Source organism: Hyaena hyaena, unplaced genomic scaffold, assembly GCF_003009895.1.
Source record: "Hyaena hyaena isolate Hyena2069 unplaced genomic scaffold, ASM300989v1 scaffold_66, whole genome shotgun sequence".
Classification (NCBI taxonomy): Eukaryota; Metazoa; Chordata; class Mammalia; order Carnivora; family Hyaenidae; genus Hyaena; species Hyaena hyaena.
The window spans coordinates 2449055-2473739 of record NW_024080696.1 but is presented as its reverse complement, the minus strand read 5'-3'; the positions used below and the strand labels follow the sequence as shown (position 1 = coordinate 2473739).

The window sequence follows — 24685 nt, the reverse complement described above, 5'->3', positions numbered from 1 at the left end:
ATGATAAGCAGCAGCTTTGCCATGCAGCTGTCTCCTTTTCCCGCAAATCTTCAGAGGCTCAATCTACTGTCAGGTGCTCCTGATTCTTTACATTTTATAGACTGAAAGTGTGCTATTTATGCACAGTTTTGCGTATGCACAAACACCCATTGCAGAGATTGACTTTGACAATTAGAAATACATTGCCTAAGGCCAATTATTTTTTCAGATGGAAGTGGATGGAACTTGCTGGTGTTCAGGGAAGGCTTTCTCATGCTACATGTGAAACCTACATGCATCTCTAGGTTCCTGCAAGCGCTGCTGGCCTCATAGGAAGGGGAGGCAGGTCTATGGATCACGTGTACAAATCAAATGAACACAGCAGCCATGGGATCCTTGCTGGAAGCTGTGGTAGCAGTGATTAAAAAAAAATCTTGCGCTAGGGGCGCCTGGGTGGGCGCATTCGGTTGAGCATCTGACTTCAGCTCAGGTCATGATCTCACACTCATGAGTTCAAGCCCCACGTCGGGCTCTGTGCTGACAGCTCATAGCCTGGAGGCTGCTTTGAATTCTGTCTCCCTCTCTCTCTGCCCCTCCTCAGCTCTCACTCTGTCTCTCTCTCTAAGGAAAAAAATCTTGGCTAAGGGAATAAGTTGAATTGGCAAGCTGTGTAGCTGACTTCCGTGTGTACTGAATTCACTGCAGCACACACAGCCGGAGCTCTTATGGGGATTCAATCCATTGTTCAATATTCAACTTGGACATCACCTTCTTTGGGAGCAGTCCCCAATGTGTTAGAACCAGTGATACCAGCCTCCCAGCCCCATTGCCAGAGTTAGAAAATGTCCTGGGTTGTCCAGCGCAGGACTGATTTTTATATGCTGCATTCTTTCCAGTAAGAGAAATTTCTTAGATATATAACTGAATGCGGTTTCATTACATTTTTTAAAAATGTCTATTTTTAAGAGAGAGAGACAAAGTACAAGCAGGGGACGTGTAAAGGGGAAGGAAGACATAGAATTCGAAGGAGGCTCCAGCAGAGAGCCTGATGTGGGGGTCGAACTCACAAACCCCAAGATCAGAGCTGAGCCATGGTCGGATGCTTAATCAACTGAGCCACCCAGGCACTCTGAGAACTTAATTGTTAATAGTTTTGAAGCACTTGAAATAAAATTCTAAATTAAAAAAATCTGTCAGATAATGAGTCCCAAGATATTTTGTTAAACACACACACACAAACAACAACAACAACAAAAACATGACTGCTAGACCCACATTATAGTTGCACAAGGGCAATCATTGCCATCTTACTTTTATTATACTTAATTGGGTCTGTTTCTACCGTAAGACAGCAAGCTCCTTCAGATCAGGGATTGCTTCATTTCTCTTAACAACTCTGCATCTAATTAGGGTCTCTAACATAGTAAACACCTGGTAAAAGCTTGTATATTACTGGAATGTCATAAGTCTAGTTTTGCCCCTAACATACAATTACAGTGTACAGAGGGTAACAACACAGACTGTGCTGAGTGTTGTCTCAAACTACTTTTGGAGCAAGGCACTGTATAAACCAATAAATCACACCAACTAGCCAATTAAAGCTAGGCAACAGTCCTTACTTGCCCTATCCTCTAGTACTACTATTGAGAAGGAGCTCATCTGACCTACCTTTGTGTCCTACTAAGCTGACATGGCAAAAGGTTCAGCAAATGTATCTACCAAATCTGTTTTATGTACTTTCCCCCTAGGAACCTTTCAAAGGGAGTGCAAGGCAAGGAAGTACATATTTAAAAGTAATCAAAGGGGCACTTGGGTGGATCAGTCGGTTAAGCATCTGACTTCGGCTCTGGTCATGATCTCATGGTTTGTGGGTTCCAGGCCCATGTCGGGCTCTGTGCTGATAGCTAGCTCAGAGCCTGGAGCCTATTTCAGATTCTGTGTCTCCCTCTCTCTCTGACCCTCCTCTGTTCATGCTGTCTGTCTGTCTCTCTCAGAAATAAATAAAAAACATAAAAAAAAGTAACCAAAGGAGGCGATGAGAATGTCACATGACCCATTTCTTCACTGTAACATGACTTCTCCACAAAGAGAAGAATGGCATGATCAAGGCAGAGTGGACCTCTCCATAAGGAAGCATTTTCTGCTCTGCTCCCAGGCAATTTGCCAGTTGCTGAATGGATAACACACAACTCGAGTTTTGGTAGGTGTGTTCAAAATATGGGAAATGGGGGAAACTCACATCAGTGTTATTTCTATCTTTTATACAGTCCTTCTCCCTTATTGCCATTTCTTTTTTATTTTGATGCCATTGATCTCAGTAAGTCCTGCTACTATCCCCCACTATGGTTGCTTTTAAAGACAATTCCTAGAGAAATGAGGAACACCCTTAGGGATCATTAGATCAGTCCTGGTATCACCATCTGCCACATGGCTACAAGGAGCTGGAGAAAGCCACTTCATGCAGGGACAAGATGATGCTTAAATGTATGCATGGGACTGAGGATGCCAATGAGCACAGCCCCCACATCCCAAATCAGATCCTTTTGGGCTTACGAGACATAATGTGCTTGCAATGATCATCATATAGTCATAAAAGGTCATGATTAAAAACAGGATTGTAAACTGTCATTTAAGTTCAAGGTCAGAGGAAATGGTGTCTTCACCATGAAATTTCAAGAGTCCGTAACGAGCTCTTCCCCTACGTGAGTTTAAATATTGTTTGTCATATTCAATTTTGCTAAATTTTACTCAGCTTCTGTGTGCAAGGCTTTGTCTAGTGAGTCAGAATTACCATCTACAAAGGACCTCCTAGTGTCCAGCACCAGGCTAGCTGGTTCTCATGATTCCCTGCAAGGCAGGCATGACTGCCTCTATTTTGTAGACAAGGAAACTGAGAAGCAGGGAGGTGAAGGAATTTGTTCAACGTCACAGAGCTGGGATTCCAACCCAAGTGCTATGAGGAATATGGATAAGTACAAGACTAGGCCCTGTGCTTAAGAAACCTACAATTTAGCTTTGTAGATCTACCTTAACACTGGAAAGTTAATTATCATAAAACAACAGCAGTCAACAATGGAAAGGCTATCACAAGGTTACATGATTACTTGTCAACTGAGAAATCCCGACCAGTTAAGGAGAGAAGGTGACTGCTGAGGTCTGTGGGGATCCCCTGAAACACTCATAAGCAGGACACCTGGAGTGCAGTGAAACTGCCCTACATCCACTCTCGGTCAAGAGGTGCCTTGAGAGGCACCTGGGTGGTTCAGTCGGTTGGGCGTCCGACTTCGGCTCAGATCATGATCTCACGGTTTGTGGTTTGAGCCCTGTGTCAGGCTCTGTGCTGACAGCTGAGAGCCTGGAGCCTGCTTCGGATTTTGTGTCTCCCTCTCTCTCTGCCCCTCCCCTGCTCGCTCTCTGTCTCTCTCTCAAAAATAAACAAACATAAAAAAAAAAAAAAAGAGTGGCTTCGATACGGGCACCTGGGTGGCTCAGTCAGTTAAGTGTGACTTTGGCTCAGGTCATGATCTCACTGTCTGTGAGTTCGAGCCTGGCGTCGGGCTTTGCGCTGACAGCTCAAAGCCTGGAGCTAGCTTCACATTCTGTGTCTCTCTCTTTCTCTCTCTGCCCCTCTTCCACTTGCACACACACTCTCTCTCTAAGTAATAAATAAACATTAAACAAAAAATTAAAAACAAAATGAGTTGCTTTGATACAATGGGTACCTTCTGAACTGCCTGGTGTCCCTCCCAGGAACCCATCTTTGGCCCACTTCAGGCCAGCTGTAATAACTCCAAACACACAAAACAGAAAGCAGTGTTCATCACACATGCAGGCCAGTGTTAAAACACACAGAAGCTTTCGAAATATTGGTTTTAGCTTCCATCTTTGGTAGCTTGAACCATCTTCCCATTTTTAGGAATCATTTAAACTCACTCACTGTACTCAGAAAGCAAATATCTAGGCACCAATGTAAAGCTCTATGTTTATGAAACATAGACTGTGATCTCAGTTACGAAACTCAGACTGTGATCACAAGTCTGCATTGTTATTTACTTTATGTTTTTAACGAGTAAGGTTCTGATAATGGGAAAAAAATAAGAAAGGGCGGGAAGTGGAGAATCACACACAAAACTAACGACCCATAAAAATGTTATTTAAAAAGGTAATGATCATGAAGTTATTTAAAAAGGTAATGATCATGAAGTTAAAGCGGGATGAAGTGACTAGAAATAGCAAACTAGTTTAGGGACACCTGGGATAGCAGTCTTGCATTTTGAATGAAATATTTTGGTTGGATTATTTTGAAGGGTATTTTTCTACTACACTTAACTATGCAACTGCCTGGTCCCATACTGTAAAGTCCAGTATAGATGACACTGGGTCACACTCTGGGGGAAGAATGGAATGTGCCATGTGGGACTAAGACCTACAAGAGGTCAGGAAGTGATACCCTTTTATCCTCTGGTTGCTCCCAAGCATGTGATGACCTTCTCCAGCAGTTGGCACACACGAGGCAAGTGGCATTGACCTTTGAGTCTTTGAAACAAGGTCATACTACCAAACTCAGGTGGTATGGTGTGAGTCCACAGGAGGATAATGTGCTGAAAATGTGACCCACTGAAACTGTGACCCTTAGCCTTTTGTTCCTATGGGTTCTGATGAATCCTCTCTGTGCTACTGATGGAAGGAGAAGGAGCTGATGGAAACTCAGGAGGCATAGGCACGTCCGGGCGCTGCTTGCAGAGGTTGCTCTCAGGATGTACCAGCTTGCTGCTGGACAGAGCTCCTGAACGGAAACATCCAACAGTTTCACTGCTCTGGATTACTTCAGGGAACTGGCAGTTGGGCTTCAGGTATATATGGAAAACAGGGTTTGGGGATTTTTATGAGGCTTGGAGCAGCATTTTCTACCTAAGCCGGGTAGATCAAGGTCTTCTCAGTTGGTTCTGGCAGTATATACACATGGTTATAGCACTGAGCTCAGTTGCCAAAGGCTGATCAGATGAATGGGGAGATTCTGAACTGTTTTCTAGGAGAGGGATGGCACGCTTCTCAAGGCTGCTTAATGACAGCCTTACAAAACATGGAATCTTTTACCTTCAGCAACACCATGTATACTTTCCTCTGATGAGGCTGGATCTCTTACAGCAAGGCACTTGTGAAAGAAAACAGCACTAGTGGGCGCCTGGGTGGGTCAGCCAATTAAGTGTCTGACTCATGATCTCAGCTCAGGTCTTGATCTCAGGGTGATGAGTTCAAGACTTGTGTTGTGCTCCACGCTGTGCCTTCTTGGAAAAGGTGCTTTTACCTCAAATGTTGAAGGCTGAGGCTCAGTTTATCAGAATAAGTCAAAGAATGGCATGGCTTGCTCCCTCATCTCCTTCTGGCCCCTCCTTCAAAGCCAAAGCCACTTTATCTGCGAGGCCTTTCCTGGGCCTCTTTTCATGACTGCCCTCCTCTACTCCACCACTCAAACTAGCTACATCATGATTTTCAGGACTAGCACAGGATCCTCCTGAGCACAGGGCCCTCTGCAATTGCACAGCTCGTGTGCCTATTGAATATGGGTCGGCCGACACACACACACACACACACACACACACACACACACCCGTCCCCTGCAGTTGAAATAAGCTCCTGGTTTCACTGGGGATGGCAGGAAGGGGATAGTATCCAAAGAGTGGAACTCCACCTGAGTTAAACCCTAAAGGCTAGCTGGCATGCCTACTGGGGTCAGCAGCATAGGTAGCAGCAGGATCATAGATATCTTGGACTGAAATACATGGTCAGCCTACTAAGGCACTTTTTGATTGTTTTTCTTTAATGTTTTATTTATTTCTAGGAGAGAGAGAGAGAGAGACAGCGTGAGCAGGGGAGGGTCAGAGGGAGAGGGAGTCACAGACTCTGAAACAGGCTCCAGGCTCTGAGCTGGCTGTCAGCACAGAGCCCGCCGCGGGGCTCGAACCCACGAACCGCGAGATCATGACCTGAGCGAAAGTCGGACGCTTAACCGACTAAGCCACCCAGGCGCCGCTTGATTGTTTTTTAAAAAAAGGGAAATTAGGTAGGTTCAGTAAACAAAGACCTGACTTGAGTCCTCTCTTGTAAGACTCTGAGTCTCCATCACTGATAGTTATGATCTCAGACTTGAGTGTCTTCACAGACTCAGACTTCCTGAAATTAATTCCTGGGAACTCTTGAGGAAGGATCCTACAATTACCTACATTTTCACTAGAACTATTCCTGTCATAAGGGTTTGCGGAAACATATATCTTATAGTTTTTCCTAAACACAAACTTTTTTTTAATTCGAAAAGCTTTCATGAAAGTTATTCAGAAACTGCTCAGCTCAGAACTAAATCTACTTATCTATCCATCCATCAATCTATCTCCATCTATGTGTTTTTAAAAAAAGTTTATTTACTTATTTTGAGAGAGCAAGAGAGAGCAGGGGAAGGACAGAGAGAGGGAATCTCAAACAGGCTCCCCATTGACAGTGTACAATCTGACATGTGGCTTGAACTTGCAAACCATGAGATCATGACTTGAGCTGAGATCAAGAGACATTTGCTTAATCAAAAGAACCACCCAGGTGCCCCATCTCCATCTGTATATTAAAGTAATATTACTTTAATACAAACAGGAAAATATATTTCTGATCAACTACTAACTTTGACTTCTATAATTACTTCTTCTATAGTCACTATAATGACTTCTATAATGAGTCTGACATTATAAACTCATACGCTGCTGCTTATTTTCTATTGTCCCTTGGCCTCATGCCAACTCTTTTTCTGTTCCCCTCTGTAATGCTATGTTTTTTTTAGGCTTCTTTGGCTGGTTGGCTTATTATTGGACTCTGCCAATAGGGGGCACTGGTGGGATATCAGAAGGTGGGAGGAAAGAAGCTGTGGTTCCTTTGGTTTCTTGTTTTCTTTCTTTCCTTCCATGGTGGTGTGTACTGAGGGAGGCTGCCTCCTCTACTCTCTGCTCCAGAGGCATCAGCTGCTTCTCCAGGCTTCTAGTCTCTTTTATCCCCTTCGGCCCTGGGAATGGTAGCTGCTTCCTATAATCATTAATCACTGAGTTAATTCTCCTTCCTCTTTCTGTTCTTCCAGTTTTCCAACACCTGTGTAACCAATTCCTTGTTTTATATCCCCTCTGTTTGAAACACCTGGCATGGTTTCTGTTTCCCTGACTCAATCCTCATCCACTTTACAGACAAGGAAGCCAAAAAAGGTGAAGCCCAGAAAGCCCAGAAAGGTGAAGGGATTTTCCCAAAGTCATACAGCTGGTCAGCCAGGGCTGAACTCAAGTATTCTGAGTGTTCAGTGTTCAACTCTCACGCTCCTTTCCTATCTGTTGCTGTTTCTCTGAAGTGAACAAGAAAAGAAATGGTATTTCATATGGAAAAACATTGCTATACATTTTGTTACACTATCTAAAATATTCAGTTGTATGTAGCTTATTCAAAGGAGTCATAGCCAACCTAGGCTATGAAGAAGGGTGAATATCACACGAGGTTCTAATGTCATTCACATTATTCAGATTCAGGGCCTAGACTTCTCTTGAAGAATGAAGACAATTGCTAAGTTCCTCTCCTGCCCAGTGAAACTCAGTAAATCCTAGGAAGCCATAGGAATTTGATAAAACTAGCAGGCTGTGCTTAGCGTCAGTCCCCAGAATCTGGAAGATATCAGTGCAGGAATGCCTTTCTCATGGGGATCCATGTAGCACCAAAGCTTGGTTCCAAATTAGAAAGGCAACTGATAAAGTTGATGTTTAGAGAGAAAGTGTATGTCTCCTATCTGTGTCAGTCGGCTTAGAATCATCATGGGGCTATGTAACAGCTGAAACTGCCCCGTAGGTATTTCTTTGGTTATCTTAGGTTGATGAACAGCGAAGGGGAAACAAACATTCATTACTGTCTTTCCTTAGAACTGGGAACACCTTGACCCCGTGGAACCTTCATTTCAGCTGGGTGGTTTACCCTTTCTTCTCACCTCCATGTATGGCCTTAATTATTTTCTCATTCAGGTATACATGGATAGATTTCTCAGTAAGTGACAGGCAAAATTTACATGTGATACAAATATAAGGTTCTGTATTCATACTTACCCTAAAAGTATACAATGAAAACAGGAAATCTCCCTTCTGAAAGATTACATAATGAAGTTCATGGAATAATTTACAAAAAACTGAATTTCAGTATAAGTGTAGATCTTAAAATAGGTATAAAGTAGTAGTAACTTTTTTACATTTTTCAAAGTGTAAAATGAAAGTGAAAAGCATCCCACTCACTGGTAATAAAGTAGTAAAACATGCATCTAGGTTTATAGTTTCATTTGAAAACTGCCTCCAGCAGAAAATTATTTTTTAAAAGGAGATTTTTAAAAAATTACCTAATTTCCATTTAAAATGACCCCTTCCCCATTCAGGAAACCAATGACCTTCCTAGACCAGAATTCTCTTGAGTCAAGGTTTGGTTTTACCTCCTCAACTGTTCTAGTCATTTCAAAACAAACATCAACCACTTGATCTTCAACCAGAAAACATAAAACAGTTTTTAAGTCTTCCAGTGGTGATAAGTTTAATTCCTCATCAGAGCCTTCTAATGGTTCTTCATATCAAGCCAAAATTCCCACCTGGGAAATCTAACCAGTTATGAGCACTGATACCCTCCTCACTGCTCTCCTTTGGACCATCTTGAGTTTGACCACATCCCCAGCAGAGTATCTGGACTGAGTAAATACTCCAGTCACTGGCAGAGAAGACAGAGCTGTTATTTCCCTCAATTTAGATCCTATTTTTGAGGAATGGTAAGATTTATTTCATTGTCACTTATTACTTATGGTGTTATGGTGTTACTGATAACTTGTGTCCATCTTACACTTGCAAAATTAATTTTTTTGACCCAAGACTATACTTGTCTAGATATTCAGATTTATTGTTCAGATAAATTGTTCCTATTATACAAATTGCATTCTAGTCAATTTTTAAAAGATCCACTTTCTTCCCTTTTTTGAAAATTATGTGATTTTCTGATCTCCAAACTTTTGATGCTTTCCTAGGTTCTGCAATTCTTCAAAGACTTTGACCATAACAAGACGTCTCATGTCATGTCTGATTTTTTTTTTTTTTCTGCAGCTTGAGGGTTTTACTTCATTCACAGTGGGAACTTGGGTATTTTTTCTTTTTCCTTTATTTCTCTTTTTCTTTCTTTCTCTTTCTCTTTCTCTTGAAGCAGATTCTTTATTTTTTTTTTTTTAAAGTATTTTTATTTATTTCTAGGAGAGAGAGAGAGACAGCGTGAACAGGAGAGGGTCAGAGAGAGAGGGGGTGACAGACTGAAACAGGCTCCAGGCTCTGAGCTGGCAGTCAGCACAGAGCCTGACGCGGGGCCCGAACCCACGAACCGCGAGATCATGACCTAAGCGAAAGTCGGACGCTCAACCGACTAAGCCACCCAGGCACCCCTTGAAGCAGATTCTTTAATTTTGAGAGAAAGAGAGAGACATAACAAGGGTGGGAGAGGTAGAAAGAGATAATCCCAAGCAAGCTCTGCACTGTCAGTGCAGAGCCCATTGTGGGGCTCAAACCCACAAACTGTGAGATCATGACCTGAGCCCAAATCAAGAGTCAGACACTCAACTGACTGAGCCACCCAGGTACCTCTTGGGTGTTTTCTAAATGTTCATTTACCTGGGGCTTACAGTTCCTTCTCCAGGTTTTTCTCATTTTTCCATCTCATAGACATTCTCTTTGAAACACAATATGGAGTAACTGTGGACTCTTTGCCATCCTCAATACTAAAATGGTCAGCCCCAAGGAGCAGCTATTGTTTTCCTTGCCATCTTATTCTAAACGGAAACATACACTTACTTTTCTTGTTAGTTTAAACCCACATGTCCATCAGGGGATGCATGGAAAACAAAAGATGGTGTACAAATACAATGGAATATTGCACAGTCTTAAAAAGGAAAGAAAGCCTGTCACATACTACAGCATGGATAAACCTTGAGGTCATTGTGCTAAGTACAATAAGCCAGTCACAAAAAGACAAATACTGTATGATTCCACTTATACAAGGTAGCTAAGGTAGTAAAATTCATAGATACAGAAAATAGAGTGGTGGTTACCAGGGGCTGGGGTCATGCAGGAAAGGGGCGATTATTGTTTAATGGGTACAGAGTTTCAGATCTGCATGATGACAAGAGTTCTGGAGATGTGTTTGATAGCAATGTGAACATTTTTTTTTTTTTTTTAAAGTAAGGTAGATATTTGATGGACTTTAGTAGAGTTTACTTAAAAATGGTTAAGATGGCAAATTTCATGTTGGGGTTTCCTTTTATTTTAATAAAAGAAAGGTCTTGAAATATTTCAGGCTGTGCAAAATGTACTCTTTAACTATCATGTTCTCTAAGATCATATCTCTTTCTTCTATGGATCCTCTCAGGTGTACTCCCATCAATTCCTTTTACTTGGTCAGTATTAGGACCAAAATAGCAATTCTACTTTTGTACTCTCTACCCTCTGGAAGGTGAAACTGCCAATATGGCAAATCAATACTCAGGTATTCTTTTCTTAGAAAAGAATTCTGGTAACTATTCATATAGTTGAAGTTCTGCATCATGCTTCTCCTTTTCTCTAATTTTATAAACATGGAGTTCCTTCTCCCAGCCCTATGCCAACGTGATGTCCTTTGGCTTATTAGGTTACTAAGAAATTCTATTTATCACCCTGGCAATAATCTCCAACTCAATTTTTTAATTACTCCTGCTTCACCCATTGATGGATAGACACTGGAGACTATAAGCATTGCTTCTGTCTTCCCCTTCTCCTTGGTTTATCCAATGATTCACCAGATACTTCACACTTTCACATCAATGTCAAACCTGCTTTTTTCTGCAATAATTGATGTCACAAGTTTAGCAGGATATCCATCTCTGTCCTTTGACCACCTTCAGTTTAAAGCATGAGCCTTGGACATTGCAAGTTCTTTTTAACTTTTAGTTGAACTGAACTGAGCTAGCCCACCAGGGTAAGCAGACAATTTGAGTTCTTCCTTCACATGACAATCCATCACATATTTGAAGACATCTGTCAAGCCCAGCTAGGGATTTTTTTCTTCTTCAAGAACTGAAGTCATATTTTCCATCTGAAATCAAAACTGAAATACTGACAGATCACACATCTCTTATGGAAAATGTTATTTGTTACTTGACCTCTGGCACAAGTGGGTTTACACTCCACAAATATTCCAGTAGCCAGGAGGACCCAGTGCCAACAAGGGAGGACTACTGATCTTGAGTAAGGAAGGTAATTTGATCCTGACAACGTGAGACTCTCTGCTGCCGTTTCCCCCCTTTCATTTGCAAAATAGGAATAAACCAGGACATCATGAAGAAATCATGTACTTGAAGGGCTTTTGAGACACAAACATTAAGAATTCTAAAAAGATGTGTATCTTCTCAATGCCTTCTTCACTGCCTTTGCAATGGAAGGAGGTGTTACTGTGGCTTACAGAAGGAACAAAGCTGCAGATTTTGCCTTATGGGCATGGTTTGTACAACAACAATAATAGTGTTTCTACAGTCTTTAGTTTCCTTCATCTAAGTCCTTCTTAATTAACCATGATATGACAAAAATGGAGACATAGTGACTGAGTTACTGAGGCTCAGGGTTAATGCATAAGTCAAGGTTAATGCATATATGGAAACCAGACTTTCTGCCAAAGGGACTGTACACTGATTTTTCCTTCTCCTGTTTCTACAATGGGCTCTGCCAATGGAGAAGAGTTAATGCTGATGCAGTGCAAGCACCATCTGTGTTCTGGGAGGATTTAAACAGTGGCCATCAACACAAAACCCACCTATGGGAATCGGACAGTGGCTGCCCTGGAGCAATGGAACCAGCAGACAGAAAGCACAGCTCTATACCTGTCTGGGCTGCAGAGATTGTATGACACAACACCCACACTCCTGGATAGGAGCATGAGGTCAGGTTTGCCTCTCGGCCACCTCCCATCTGTCCCCTCCAATTCTAATCTTTTCTAAATGTGATTCCTGTCATCAGGGAAGAGAATGAAGACGGAACCAATTCAGTCCATCCATGTGGCCATGGGTGCATTCTTTTGCCTGATCGGTTGGGCTCTTGCCCTGCAGCCTTCTGCAGCCTTTCCTGGGACACCAGGTTGCCAGGCTGGCAAGTGACATCAAAGAGGACTGGAAGGAGGCTTTTGCTGAGAAGAGTGGTGTGTTCAGGGTTTCAGATGGCTGGGCATGAAGGCATGGCCCTGTTTTTGACAATGGTGTCATCTCTGCCAGCACTGCTGCTGAAGCAGGTGAGGCAGAAATTTCCAACGATGTCTGGCTGGTTGTGTCCAGTTTCTGTGGGGCCGAAACACACTTTCATGCTAACTCGGGGGATGGTGAGAAAAGGAACTAAGTCATAGTTGCATCTAGAATGTGCACCGTGGAGGAGTCTGTTCTGGGACATCTATTTTGAATGTGGCTTGGAGCTGTTATGAAAGACCTCTTTACTTACATCTCCTAACTAGGAAAACACCTTTCCTATTATAAATAAAGATACCCAAACGATCTAAAAATGAACTTTTGGTTTTTGACAAATACCCACATCTCAACACCAGGTGTTCTTGTTTTGGTTGAATCAAACTACTCCTGAAGCACACATTTAAAGAAGTGAGTTAAGGAATCTACAATACCCAGGGGTGTGCCAGTATTTTGATGGAAGTTTAGAAACTGAAGTTGGAAGTCAGAAACCTAAGAAACCTTAATAGAAAACAAGCTCTCCAGTTTCCTTGCACAATTACAACCCATCCATAGCACATTACAGAGTGGTGGTGCTTTGAAAACCCCAACCAACGTAGCAGGTGTCTGGACGGCAATGTCATTTCTTTCTTTAAAAAGTGTAGGAGGCAAGGGCTTAAGAATCTCTAGGTCACTACTGTGGTAAACATACTGAGACTCAAAGCAAAAGGAAAAACCTCTCCACTCTGTTGATATCATCCCTTCTGTCTCCTGCACTTTCATGATCTCTCTGGATCATCAATCACAGGGAGAGAGGCTGAAGAGTCTTTGGGGGAATGTTCCTGACATGGACTTTGTTTTAAGCAGCAACCCCATGTTTTGGAGAGCAAACTTCATTCTCTTCTGTCTGGCTTCCAGATTCCCTTTAGACTGATTCCCTTTCCCGTCTCATTTCCAGTTGTCTTCTTGAGCCAGAATGCCAGCCTTTCTCCTGCGTCTAGCATGTGCTCAGGCTGTGCTCACTGCCTGGATGCATTCTTCACTTTCTTTTGCCAGTTCCAACTGTACCTATGATAGCTATGAAGGACAGGCGTGGGGGCTGTCCATCAATATGGAATGAAAGGGCCAGGAGAAACCTTTGCAAAGGAGATGGCAATTTAACTGAACCCCATTCCGCCAACGTGGATAACAGCTACTGTTTATAGATAACCAGTCCTGGCACTTCATCACACAAGTGCTATTTTGCATTGTTGTCTAAATGTTCCATTTTGCCTATCTTGATTAGAAATTCCTAAAAGTCAGGGCACCTGGATGGCTTAGTTGGTAGAGCATATGACTCTTAATCTCAGGGTTATGAGGTCAAGCCCCACATTGGGCATGGAGCCTACTTAAAAAAAATAAGTAAATAAAAAAATAAAGGATCCATATGACCAATCACTAATTAAAAAAAAATTCCTAGCAGTGGTATTGCTGGGTCATAGGGGAGATCTATTGTTAATTTTTTGAGGAACTTCCACACTGTTTTCCAGAGGGGCTGTACCAGTTTACATTCCCAACAACATGTAATATCATATGTTTGCACATATAGGAGGATTAGGAGGAACTTAATGGAGGACCATGGGGGAGAAGAAGGGGGGAAATGGTGGGGGAAGGGAGAGAGGCAAACCATGAGAGACTCTTAAATGCTGGGAACAAACTGAGGACTGATGGGTGTTGGGGGGTGAGGGGGAAGATGGGCATGGAGGGGAGCACTTGCGGGGGATAAGCATTGGGTGTTATGTGGAAACCAACTTGACAATAAACTATTTGTAAAAAAAAAAAAAAGGAAAAGAAAATATTATTGAAAAAAAAAAAAAAGAGGGACACCTGGGTGGCTCAGTAGGTTGAGAGTCTGACTTTGGTTCAGGTCATGATCTTGCAGTTCATGAGTTCGAGCCCGGTCAGGCTCTGTGCTGACAGCTCAGAACCTGGAGCCTGTTTGGGATTCTGTGTCTCCCTCTCTTTCTGCTCCTCCCTGCTCACAATCTGTCTCTTAAAAATGAGTAAATGTCTGGGGCGCCTGGGTGGCTTAATCGGCTAAGTGTCCGACTTTCGCTTAGGTCATGATCTCATGGTTCGTGGGTTCGAGCCCCGCGGTGGGCTCTGTGCTGACTGCCAGCTCAGAGCCTGGAGCCGATTTCAGATTCTGTGTCTCCCTCTCTCTCTGACCCTCCCCTGTTCACACTGTCTTTCTCTCTCTCTCCTGGAAATAAATTAAAAAAAAAATGAGTAAATGTCAAAAAAAATTTTTAAATAAAAAAAGAAGTTCCTGAAAGTGAAGTGCTAAGTCTTATACTTTCTGTATATCATCAACATGTACTCTAATTTGTTAAATATCTGCATTATGAAGATGAGTTAATTATTTTTTCTAGAAGGCAACAACATTACACATTAAAGAAGGATTAACGAAAGTTCATTTTCATGTCAATTAGATGATATCCTATTCAAAAAAGGTTAATTAATAGGACATCATCAGGTCACAGAGAAATGTTGGGGCCATGAGTATTTCCGTGTCCATACTAGGCATTGTGCACAAACAAGAAGCCACTAAATCATCAATCCTAAAATATTTACTTGTGCATTTGCTATGTTGGGTGCTGCGGTGACCTTCAAAGAAGCAAAAAAGGACAGTTTTACCTTAGAGAAGCTCACAATGCATTATCCACAACTGGAGAACAATTAAATCCTAAATGCTACACTGTTGAGACTCTTGTGCCATAGTCTTTGAGAGAGAAGGGATGTGTGTGGGCTGTTCAAAGGGCACTAAGATTGGATGGGAGCAGGCTGGAAGATGGGAAAGCACGAGATCCATGTGAGTCAGTCAACCTTTGCCCTCCAAATACTTCGGTCCTGTCAAAAACAGCCCCATAGCCTTCTAGGAAAGGAATTTCTATAATCACCTAGGATTTAATACTCTTCTTTACCCAAGAGAAACTGGTGCCCTCTACTCCATCTAAGTGAAACTTCAAATGTACCTCATAAAAGGGAGCACCATGGTAGAAAAAAAAAAAAAAGATCCACTGGGAAGAGACGGAGAGGGCACAGAAGTAAACTGTAGAACACAACAAATGGGCTTCAGGAGAGGGAACAGACACCATTGCTTCAAGAGTGGCAGCACGGAGGGAGCTAGACTGGAAGCTGGTTTGGAAATGAAGGCTGGGAGTGTTCAGTGGTTGAGCAAGACTGGTTCTTCCTTAGCATGCTAAGTTGGAATAACAGAAACTTAAGATTTGGGGGGGGGTGTGCTCTTCTAGATCAGCCTGAGAAAAAGCAAAAGCAAAATCCTCTTTTACACTCAAGTAGGAGAAATGACATATTTAGCAGGGAAGCTATTTTAGAAAGTCAAATGGAAAAAAAAGAATATAAGGTAAATGAGTAAAATTATGAAGTGTCTAAGAAGCAACTGCAATGAGAGAGTGATGTGGGCAGGGTCAGAGTTCAAAGGTGGCTCCAGGGGATGCTGGGAGCCAAGGAGGCCAGGTAAAGTCTGGAGTATCATCCTGTGAGCTCTGTGGCAGGACTTTGCACCGCCCTGTTCCCAGCCTTGGGCCCTGACATGAAGCATGAAGCACGGCCAGCTGCGAAGACCATTCTACATTCTTACTCTGGGTGGGTAGAGAATACCCCTCACCACGGTTACAGAGCAGACACCAGAACACTATCTGGCATGTGGAAGGAACAGAATGTCAAAGCGGTTTTTATTGCACCTGACCAGATAATTAGGTAATTAGCACTGTTCACTGATAGAGCATATCCTACATGCATCTGTATATCTCCAGGGAGGAATATTTTAAAAAAATGTACTACAAGTGCTTTTTATTTTATATATATATGTATGTATATATGTATATATATATATATATATATTTTTTTTTTTTTTTTCCTTCTGGAGAGCATTGCGTTTCTCAAAAAGGATGCCAGGCACGTTTGTCTTCTGTGCCAGTATGGTGCTTTTTCACTTAGCCAAGCTGGACTGCAAACAACAAAGTGACTCTGTTTCTGGTCCCCCATGGATCTTACAACAAGCCCTGCAGTGCTGGTTAGCTTCTTTGTTAACATGCCAAGCCCCACCTGGGGGGATGCCCAATTCTAGGAACACGGTCTTACTGAAAGACAGAAAAGACCAGGAGAGGGAGCACAAGAACATAAGATATTTATATATCTGGATTGCAGGGCAAGTCACAGAAAGAGAGCAAGGCAAGGAGAAGCAAATTGCCTCAAAAAAATATATGTAGAATCTGAATGGTGTACTTTTTAGGGGGAAGGAGGGGGGTATTTGGGACCTCTTATGTGTTCATCACATAGAAGAAATCATTAGCTGATTATATTGAATGCTGACCTAAAAGGCCATTAGATTTGTTCTTGTTTGTCCTTGATCCTAACATTACTTTATGAACGGCTAAGTCTGTCAGCAATTAATAACACTTTATAGCTAGCTACCTTCCCAAGTCATTTTAGTTCACCTTCACTACACAGTGGTCTGGGAGCAAATGCATCAAAATGGCAAGTGTGCAGTCTCATGTAGAGACCAGCTAATCTTAGTTATACTGTAGCACTCAGCTAGGTTAGGTCTGGAGTCTGTGTCACCCAGTACAAGGCAGTGAGACCAGGCATTCTCTCCCACAGGGAATATACTATACAGGATGCTGCTGGTGACCATCTTTGCAATGTAGGGTACAGCTCACTTTATTTCCTTAATAAACACATATTGACTGCCTCCCAAAGCTCTATGGAGTCTTAACTGCTGGGAGGATAAAACAATGAATAAGGAATAAAGGGTGCCTAGTCGTAGATGTTCTAGGCTGAGGCACAGAGACAAGTCAACAGGTAATCCCAGCACAGCATAAGAGCTGCAACAGGGCAAGTGCAGGTGCTGCCAGAAGGGGAATCTAACTCTGGGGAAGTAAGATATAAACTGAAGCCCAAGTGAGGATTAGCCAGGTATTTGGTGGGAACCAGTGTTGCATGTGGAAGGAAAGGAAGGTGCAAAGACACATGAGAGAATCTACCATTCAGATCAGTGAGGCAGGAGTCCAGCTGTTGTGGGGTGCTGGGTGACACCAGTGATGCTAGAGAGGTGAGCAGGGGGCAGGCAGCAAAGCTGGTCTATGTCACACTGAAGAGGCTGCTTGGCAATGGAGAGCCACTGGAGTCTGCCAAGCAGGAGTACAGGGGAAATGACTCTAGCCACATCTGGGGACAACCTGGGCAGGGGGCATGTTAGTCACAGAGGTCCAGGCAAGCCAGCTGTGCTTGAATGTGGGTAGTGGTGGTGGCAGGGAGGTATGGATGAATTAGAGAGACTGTTAGGGGGATTAGCTGCTGCTGTGTGAGAGCACAGGTCAATTCAAGACTAAGAATCCTATATGAAGGGCCACCCTGCTTCTAACCAACCAACCAAAGCCATAGCCTGGATATTGGTGAAAGGAGGGTTCCAGTTGGAGCCTTTGAGGACACCTTATCACATGACTGTTATGATAGGAATTATGTAAAGGTTCAGAGGAGAAACCAACATAGTATGAGATTCAGAATCATAAATTATTAAGGAGGCTATGGGTCAGAATTCGGTAGCCTGGAGCTTTCTTTAAGGGAACACATTGATGATAGTCAGTTGTTTTAGCCACTGCATGATGTAGGATTTTTAAGAACAGCAAACTTGCCCAATAAATCATTCTGGCCTGGCAGCGAGAAAGAGGTGGAAGTTCCCACAGAATGTGAGGAGTCATTTTCATTTTAAAAGAAAGACGAATGGAAGATAGATGAACTAATAAAATTAGATGACTGGCTGAAAATAGCTATGTCAGAAATGGAGAAAAAGCAACCTTCCTCCCAGGCCCTGTTCATTGATTTTTATAATAACTGTGGAGCAATTGACCATTTCTGTGGCCAAGATTTCTACCTGGGCCTCTAGAAACTTCTTCCATCATCATCTGAGTGAACCTCAAACTTCAAAGTGGTCTTTGTGACTCTGACCCTCTTGCTTTCCAACTATAAGCAATCTTGTGATTACACTGCACCCAACTTGATAATCCAGGATAATCTCCTCATCTCAAGATCATTAACTTAATCATTTGTGCAAGCTCCCACACTCAGGTTTCAGGGGATCAGGACATGGACATCTCTGGGGGGGGGGCATTATTCTGTTACCATACTGGGTTATTATAAAGTCTATATAGCCAGTTTCTTAAATACGTCTTTCACCTTATGCCTCAAAACAGAGGCCCCAGACAATGGCAAGTCCTTATGTAAGTCAAGATGATCCACATACTAAGATCTTCATTTGATCAAGTAGCATGAATTGAGGAATTTATCAATGGGCAGAGAGAAGAATGAAAATTTATTTCAAATTTCAAGTACTTTCTCTTTGCTATCATTTTACATTTCAAGTTTTTCAGCATTTTTTTCATATTTCTTGCATAAAGGGAAATTTCTATTGTTAGGTTCTTGGTGACTTCTGTGTGGCATAGGAAAACCTTGGACAAAGATGGAGATACTGGGGTGCTTGGGTGGCTCAGTTGGTTAAGCCTCTGACTTTGGCTCAGATCATGATCTCACAGTTCATGGGTTCGAGCCCTGCGTTGGGCTCTGGGCTGACAGCTGAGAGCCTAGAGCCTGCTTCCCATTCTGTGTCTCCCTCTCTACCCCTCATCAGCTCATGCTGTCTCTCAAAAAAAAAAAGTAAAAAAAAAATTAAAAAAATAAAAGAGATGTAGAACATGGCTGTCTCCAATCTACAGCTGACTGGTGTGTCACTCTGGGCCTCATTTTCCCACTTGTTAAAAATACAGACACCTGCATCTTTAATGAGTGCTACTATTGTAATTTCTGAGGCAAGAGGTTAAGACTATAGACCCTGTAGCCTCCAGAACTGTGAGAGAATAAACGTCTTTAAAAAGAAAAAAAATAATATGGACACTGGAGTCAGACTGCTTAGGCTTATACCCAGGCTCCTTGACTTAGAAGCTGACCTTGGGACATGTTAATTAAGCTCTCTTGCTTCAGTTTCTTCATCATACAGAGAAAATAATCATAATAAAAGCAATCCCATAGGGTCAATGAGTTAAACATGTAAAAAAGTGCATAGAGCCTTGCCTGGCACATAGTGAATTTCCATAAAGGTTATTTTTTTTTAAAATCACCATCAGTATCACTGTATTAGACACAAGGTCTGTATAAAAGATAAAATATAGCCCACTTCTTTAGTGCTGGGTCAGATGAATTTTAAGACCAAGGTTTTATGATTCCCAATATATCACAGAAGAAAAAAACTCCCTTGATGTTCTTACTTCCCATGCATCATGCTGCGTTAGCAGGATCTTTTAATATTTCTCCTTTCTGCCAATTAAGGGCACCAAGTCAAAGTTGATATGTAAAAATTACTGTTCCATTATCACCTGCTGGCCTTGCTAATAAATCTTAGCTTAATGAAGCATATGTATCTTTTCAGTAGCACCGAATATAACCAAAACTAGAGGGGTAGGAGCTCCAGCTTGTTTATAATAGTACCTTAAGAAAGCCCAGTGCATAATTGCATGCCCATAAACACAAATGCTATAATTTTCTTGGATCAAAGACCATTTTTCAAAAAGGAAGCACATACACATCTATACTCATGGTAGCTTCTAAAGCTGGTTCTACAAGGTCCATAAGTCAGTTTTGAGAGTAGGCCTTCAAATAGCTCTCTTCCACTTGAAATCTGAAGTGAGGAAAGTGGAGTGGATGTATGTTTTACTGGAAGAGTCAGCAATAGAAAACAGAGTACACTCATAGCTGTAGCAAGCCAGGATGAATTTATACAGCGAATTTTAAATCAAGCTCAAAATTGGCTGGTGTTATCCATTGAAAAAAATTCCATTGATTTTGGGCTTCCTGATGATGTTTTCTGGGTGAGGCAGACCTTTGACTGAGAGCCAAGCAAAGCTTCAGATACAGACTTCTCTATTTTCAAAAGAATTTGAAGAGGCAGAAATTGCTAACAGAATTCAGGAGCAAAAATGAATATTATATTTCTACTTGCTAGCAACTATCTTGGTATTTAACTTGACTGATTCAGTTCTGTCCTTAGTGGCTGAAATTCTTCCACTTTATTATTACTTCTTTAGATAGCCTTAAAGAAACCTCACCCCCCACCCTTTTGTCTTTTCCCCTTTTCTGTCTTCTATTCAGATACTTCTGCAAGTGTTTATGATGGAACACAGTGTTGCATGAAAATACCCCCAACTTTGAAAGTCCACTTGGTTCCTCTGAGCCTAAGATCTTGTTATTTTGCTGAAATTATTTTCATATTTACTTGGTATACAACTGGTGCTCAATAAAGTTCCTTTCTCCCTTCGTTCTTTCCTTGGATGCTATCTGATAATATGTTTCTTCCTTTAGTCTTTGGTTTACAAACCATTTGCTAAATAATCGGCTATGAGAACCCCCTTCAGAGCCTACGTTATTTACTGGGAAACTTAGCCCAAACTGTGATAACTCTCATAAGACATCTTGGAAATGAAAAGGTTGCAGAGAAAAACAAAGTCTCACTTATCAAAAATGAAGTGCTTTTGTTCTCATTTTAGATCTGGTGGCAGAAGGGAAATACCAGCTTTCAGAGGTCCCAATGAAATATTTGACAAGATATGTGAAATGTTTTTCTTTATTTGGGTTGCCTGTTTCATAATACGGTTGATGTGTTTCACAAGAAAAACAAGGTCAATTCAATTGATCAAACATGGTTTCAGCGACAGACGCACGCACACACACACACACACACATACACGCACGCACGCACAAAAAGCTCACATTCTCCTAGTTATAATGACACTGAATCTAATTTAGAACTGCGAGAGCTAGGGCATTAAGAGTTAATACTTAGGCCCCCACCCTTAATTCATCTTGTCATGCATGAGTATCACTTCTCCTATAGCAAGCAAGATCACCCACTGTTCTGAGGCCACTAGACAGAGAATAAAATTGGCTCCAACATTACTGTGTCACAACGGAGGTAATTAGGGATAAGCCTGGAGAACAAGCTTGGGTGCTCTTTGTATGTGAAAGCGGGAAGTAGGACAGAGGGAAAGAAAGACAAAATAAAAAGAAAGAGTAAGAAAGCAGGCACACTGGTCGCGGGCAAGCTCCTGCTTGTCTTCCATTCTGTTCCTACTGAGGGCATCTTTAGGGCATGGTGAAGGCTGCTGCTCTCATTACACAGCACAGGCTATTAGCAGTCTAAACTCCCAAACAAACTTGAAAGGATATATGAACCATGATGATCAAGCTGATAAAATGTTAGGGTCTAACACTTTCTCATGCAATTGTGCATGTGGGCAGGAAAAGGTGGGGGGGGGATGTCTCTTCACAGCTGAAATGCTCCTTGGTTTGCTTATTTTAGGAATGGTTTGGATTACTGTTCTTTCAACAACATTATGGGTCATATACCACTAAAATGAAACAATCACACTTTATTTCTTTATCATGAATTGCTATTTTAATTTTTAACCTGACCCAGCAGGAAATTATGTGTTTAACCCCATGTAACTTTCATTTGATTATGGAATAGAATCTCTGTCACAAAAGAGAATCCATGGCACTCTCTCAGGGCAACAACAAATTTAAGGAGGCAATCACCCACCCCCTTCTTCTCTGGTGCTTTCTTGTTTCAGAGTAGGTAAAATTACACGCAAACTAGGAAAAAGGAAATTTACTAATGTGCCTCCCTTATTTGCTACTTTACCATAAAGAGGCCTGCTGTCTATTTATAGATTCATTTTTTCTTCAAGGCTTCTCATCATATAACTAAGTCCTGCCAATAAATAATATCTTAGATTATAATTTGTCTATAAACGTTTAGTGTTATGATTTCATTTGCGCAATTTGTAAAATTTTGTCACACTGAGGAATCACTGTCTTGATGCTACCTGCTAATATATACAATGAACTTCCTCCTTATCCTGTTTAAAGTACACCTCTCAAAGAGAAGAATGACATCATAAAATAAGGGTTCTGCTTGGATTTATTCAGAAAATAAATACATATACATGCTATTAAGAATTCTCAAATTTATTAAAAAAATACCTATTTGAACTTAAAATATGCGCAGAAGGTTAGCTATTATTTTAATCCTAAATTCCGCCATTATACTTACATCACAGATGTTTTGTGCTGATAGAAGAGTCTGAGCTATTTGGATTTGCCAGCTTGGATTAATAACTACCCATCTCGAATCATTAATGGTGCTGGTTCCAGTTCAGTGATTGAAATGGGTAAAAAAAAATTCACTTTATTCTTTCCTTATGAAAGAGCCCTTGGCTTTGCAACGCACTTCTTTCTAGAAAAAGTCCTTTTGAAAGGAAGAATACCAAAAACGGCATAAGAAGCACTAGAGAAGAATAGAAATTCATTTTAAAGCAGTGTACCATGTACAAATGCTGTCTTACAAATAGGATTATTTAATTTAAACCTTAGATCTGTCAAGCCCCATTACTTGAAATGGAGCCTGTCGCTTCTTGAGTTCATTATATATCGAGATTATATTACAATTTATGTTAGGTTAAGTCAATGCTGAGACACAAGGCGGTTACAAAAATAATTACACAGCAGTGTCAGTAAATAGAGCAAAGTCACTGCAGTGTTCGGAAAGGCAAAAAGTCATCTTCTAAATGAGGATCCAAGCTGTCCTGTACCAAGACTGTTACTAATAAATAAAAGGCCTCTGGGAAAAGTGCTGAGCGTATGCTGGATCTATTTTCAGCTTGCATCAGCAGCTGCTGCCCCTGGGATCACATCTTTACGCATACTCTACACCATATGTAATCACTCCAGTGCTGCAACCAGTAAGATAATGAAAGAGCATGGCATAAATCTATACTTGAGTGGAATGCTAAATGAGGAAAATAATACAAAAAGGGGGGAAATAAACCACATTTTCAAGTCATTAGGAAGAAAGACTTTGACATATGAAGTGTTGCAACCATTAATAGCACTTATCATATAGAGTGGAGACAAAGAGACAAATTAATCAAACTGACAGAACTGGGACATTTTATGCTAATGCAGGCTCCTGGGTTTTAGTCTGTATTCCTCTGCGTCTGGAAAACTGATACCATTACAGGGCAGGAAATTGCATGAATAACATGCAACAGATCATAAAAATTCACACACCAAGTGCAGACACACTGCCAAAAGCTCTGTAAAAACAAGCACGGAGACCTCAACAGAGAAACAACCAGCAAGTAATGAATGCAAATAAGTCCAGGAATATCTCCCATTCATGCACTGTAATTAACCATAGGCTTCTTGCTCATAATTATAGTGGCAAAACTGAAGCCTAGAGAGCGAACTCTGCAGCTCGCCAGAGAAGGCTGCCCGAGTCCTCGTTCAAGGCTCTTCGCTGTCAGCTGGGGTGAGTGCCTCTGTGAAATTTACTGGCTGGGTTGTGTTAGCATTAAAGAAATGCAGAATAAACATAAAAACATTAACTTAAGGCTTTTTTTTTTAAAAGGGAGGAGGGAGAGGAAAAATTGATAATGCAAAGAAAAGATAAGCACAGATTTCCACGCATGTTTGTACAAGTGGTAGAAATAAAGAGAACCTAATACTGGAAATGTTTTTTATGAAGCACATGTTGTCCCTGACTTATGAACAGTCCCCACTTTGTGAATAAGCTACACTTAAAAGTAAATGGCAGGCAAGTCCTCATTAAGGCTCATAGGAGAAACCACCCTTTGTTCTCCAAACGTGAACACCTATGGCATTTGGTGGAGATAGATCCACTGGCTCGTTAAGAACAATCAATAGAGATCTCTATCTCTCCCTGGAGGAAGCTGATGCAACCTAATACTGTGAGAAGATGGGTTCCTTAGCTGGAACTCCAAAAAAATAGAAAATGAATAGAACTTAGGTGTGGCTGAGAAAAAGTACACCAGAACTACAATCCAATGATAACCTCTTTGCTGGTATGCAGACTCTGTCACATTCCTCCCTCCCATTCCCATCTAATACACACCACACATTTTCCTGCCTCTAGAACTTTTCTAAAGGATGCCCTTCATTTATTTGACAAACATTAACCAAATGGCTATCATGCTGGCATTGTTCTAGATGGTCGATTTGCAGACTGACGATATCACCACCACCACACAGAAATCTTGCACAAGGATCTTACTGTCTAGATGAGGAGACAGATAAGCAATAATTCACTGGCAATACAATGCCAAAGGTGCTATGACAGAAATATAGAAATATAGAGAAGATGCTACAGGTATATGATGGCAGGGGTGGGGGACACTAAACCCAAGATGATCTTTTCCCACTTCTTGAAATCCCACCTGCACTTCCTCTTCTCCTTCATGTCTTCCCTCCTTAGAATGATTCCCTTGTGCTTTCATAGCCCTTCATTTATCCCTAAAGAATTAATTT

General features: G+C 41.5%; 1 protein-coding gene across 1 annotated transcript in view; it reads right to left on the bottom strand.

Moving 5' to 3' along the window:
• Positions 1–24685, bottom strand: part of BACH2 (BTB domain and CNC homolog 2) — a 139278-nt gene that overhangs the window by 19424 nt on the left and 95169 nt on the right. The gene's annotated exons all lie outside the window — the stretch shown is intronic.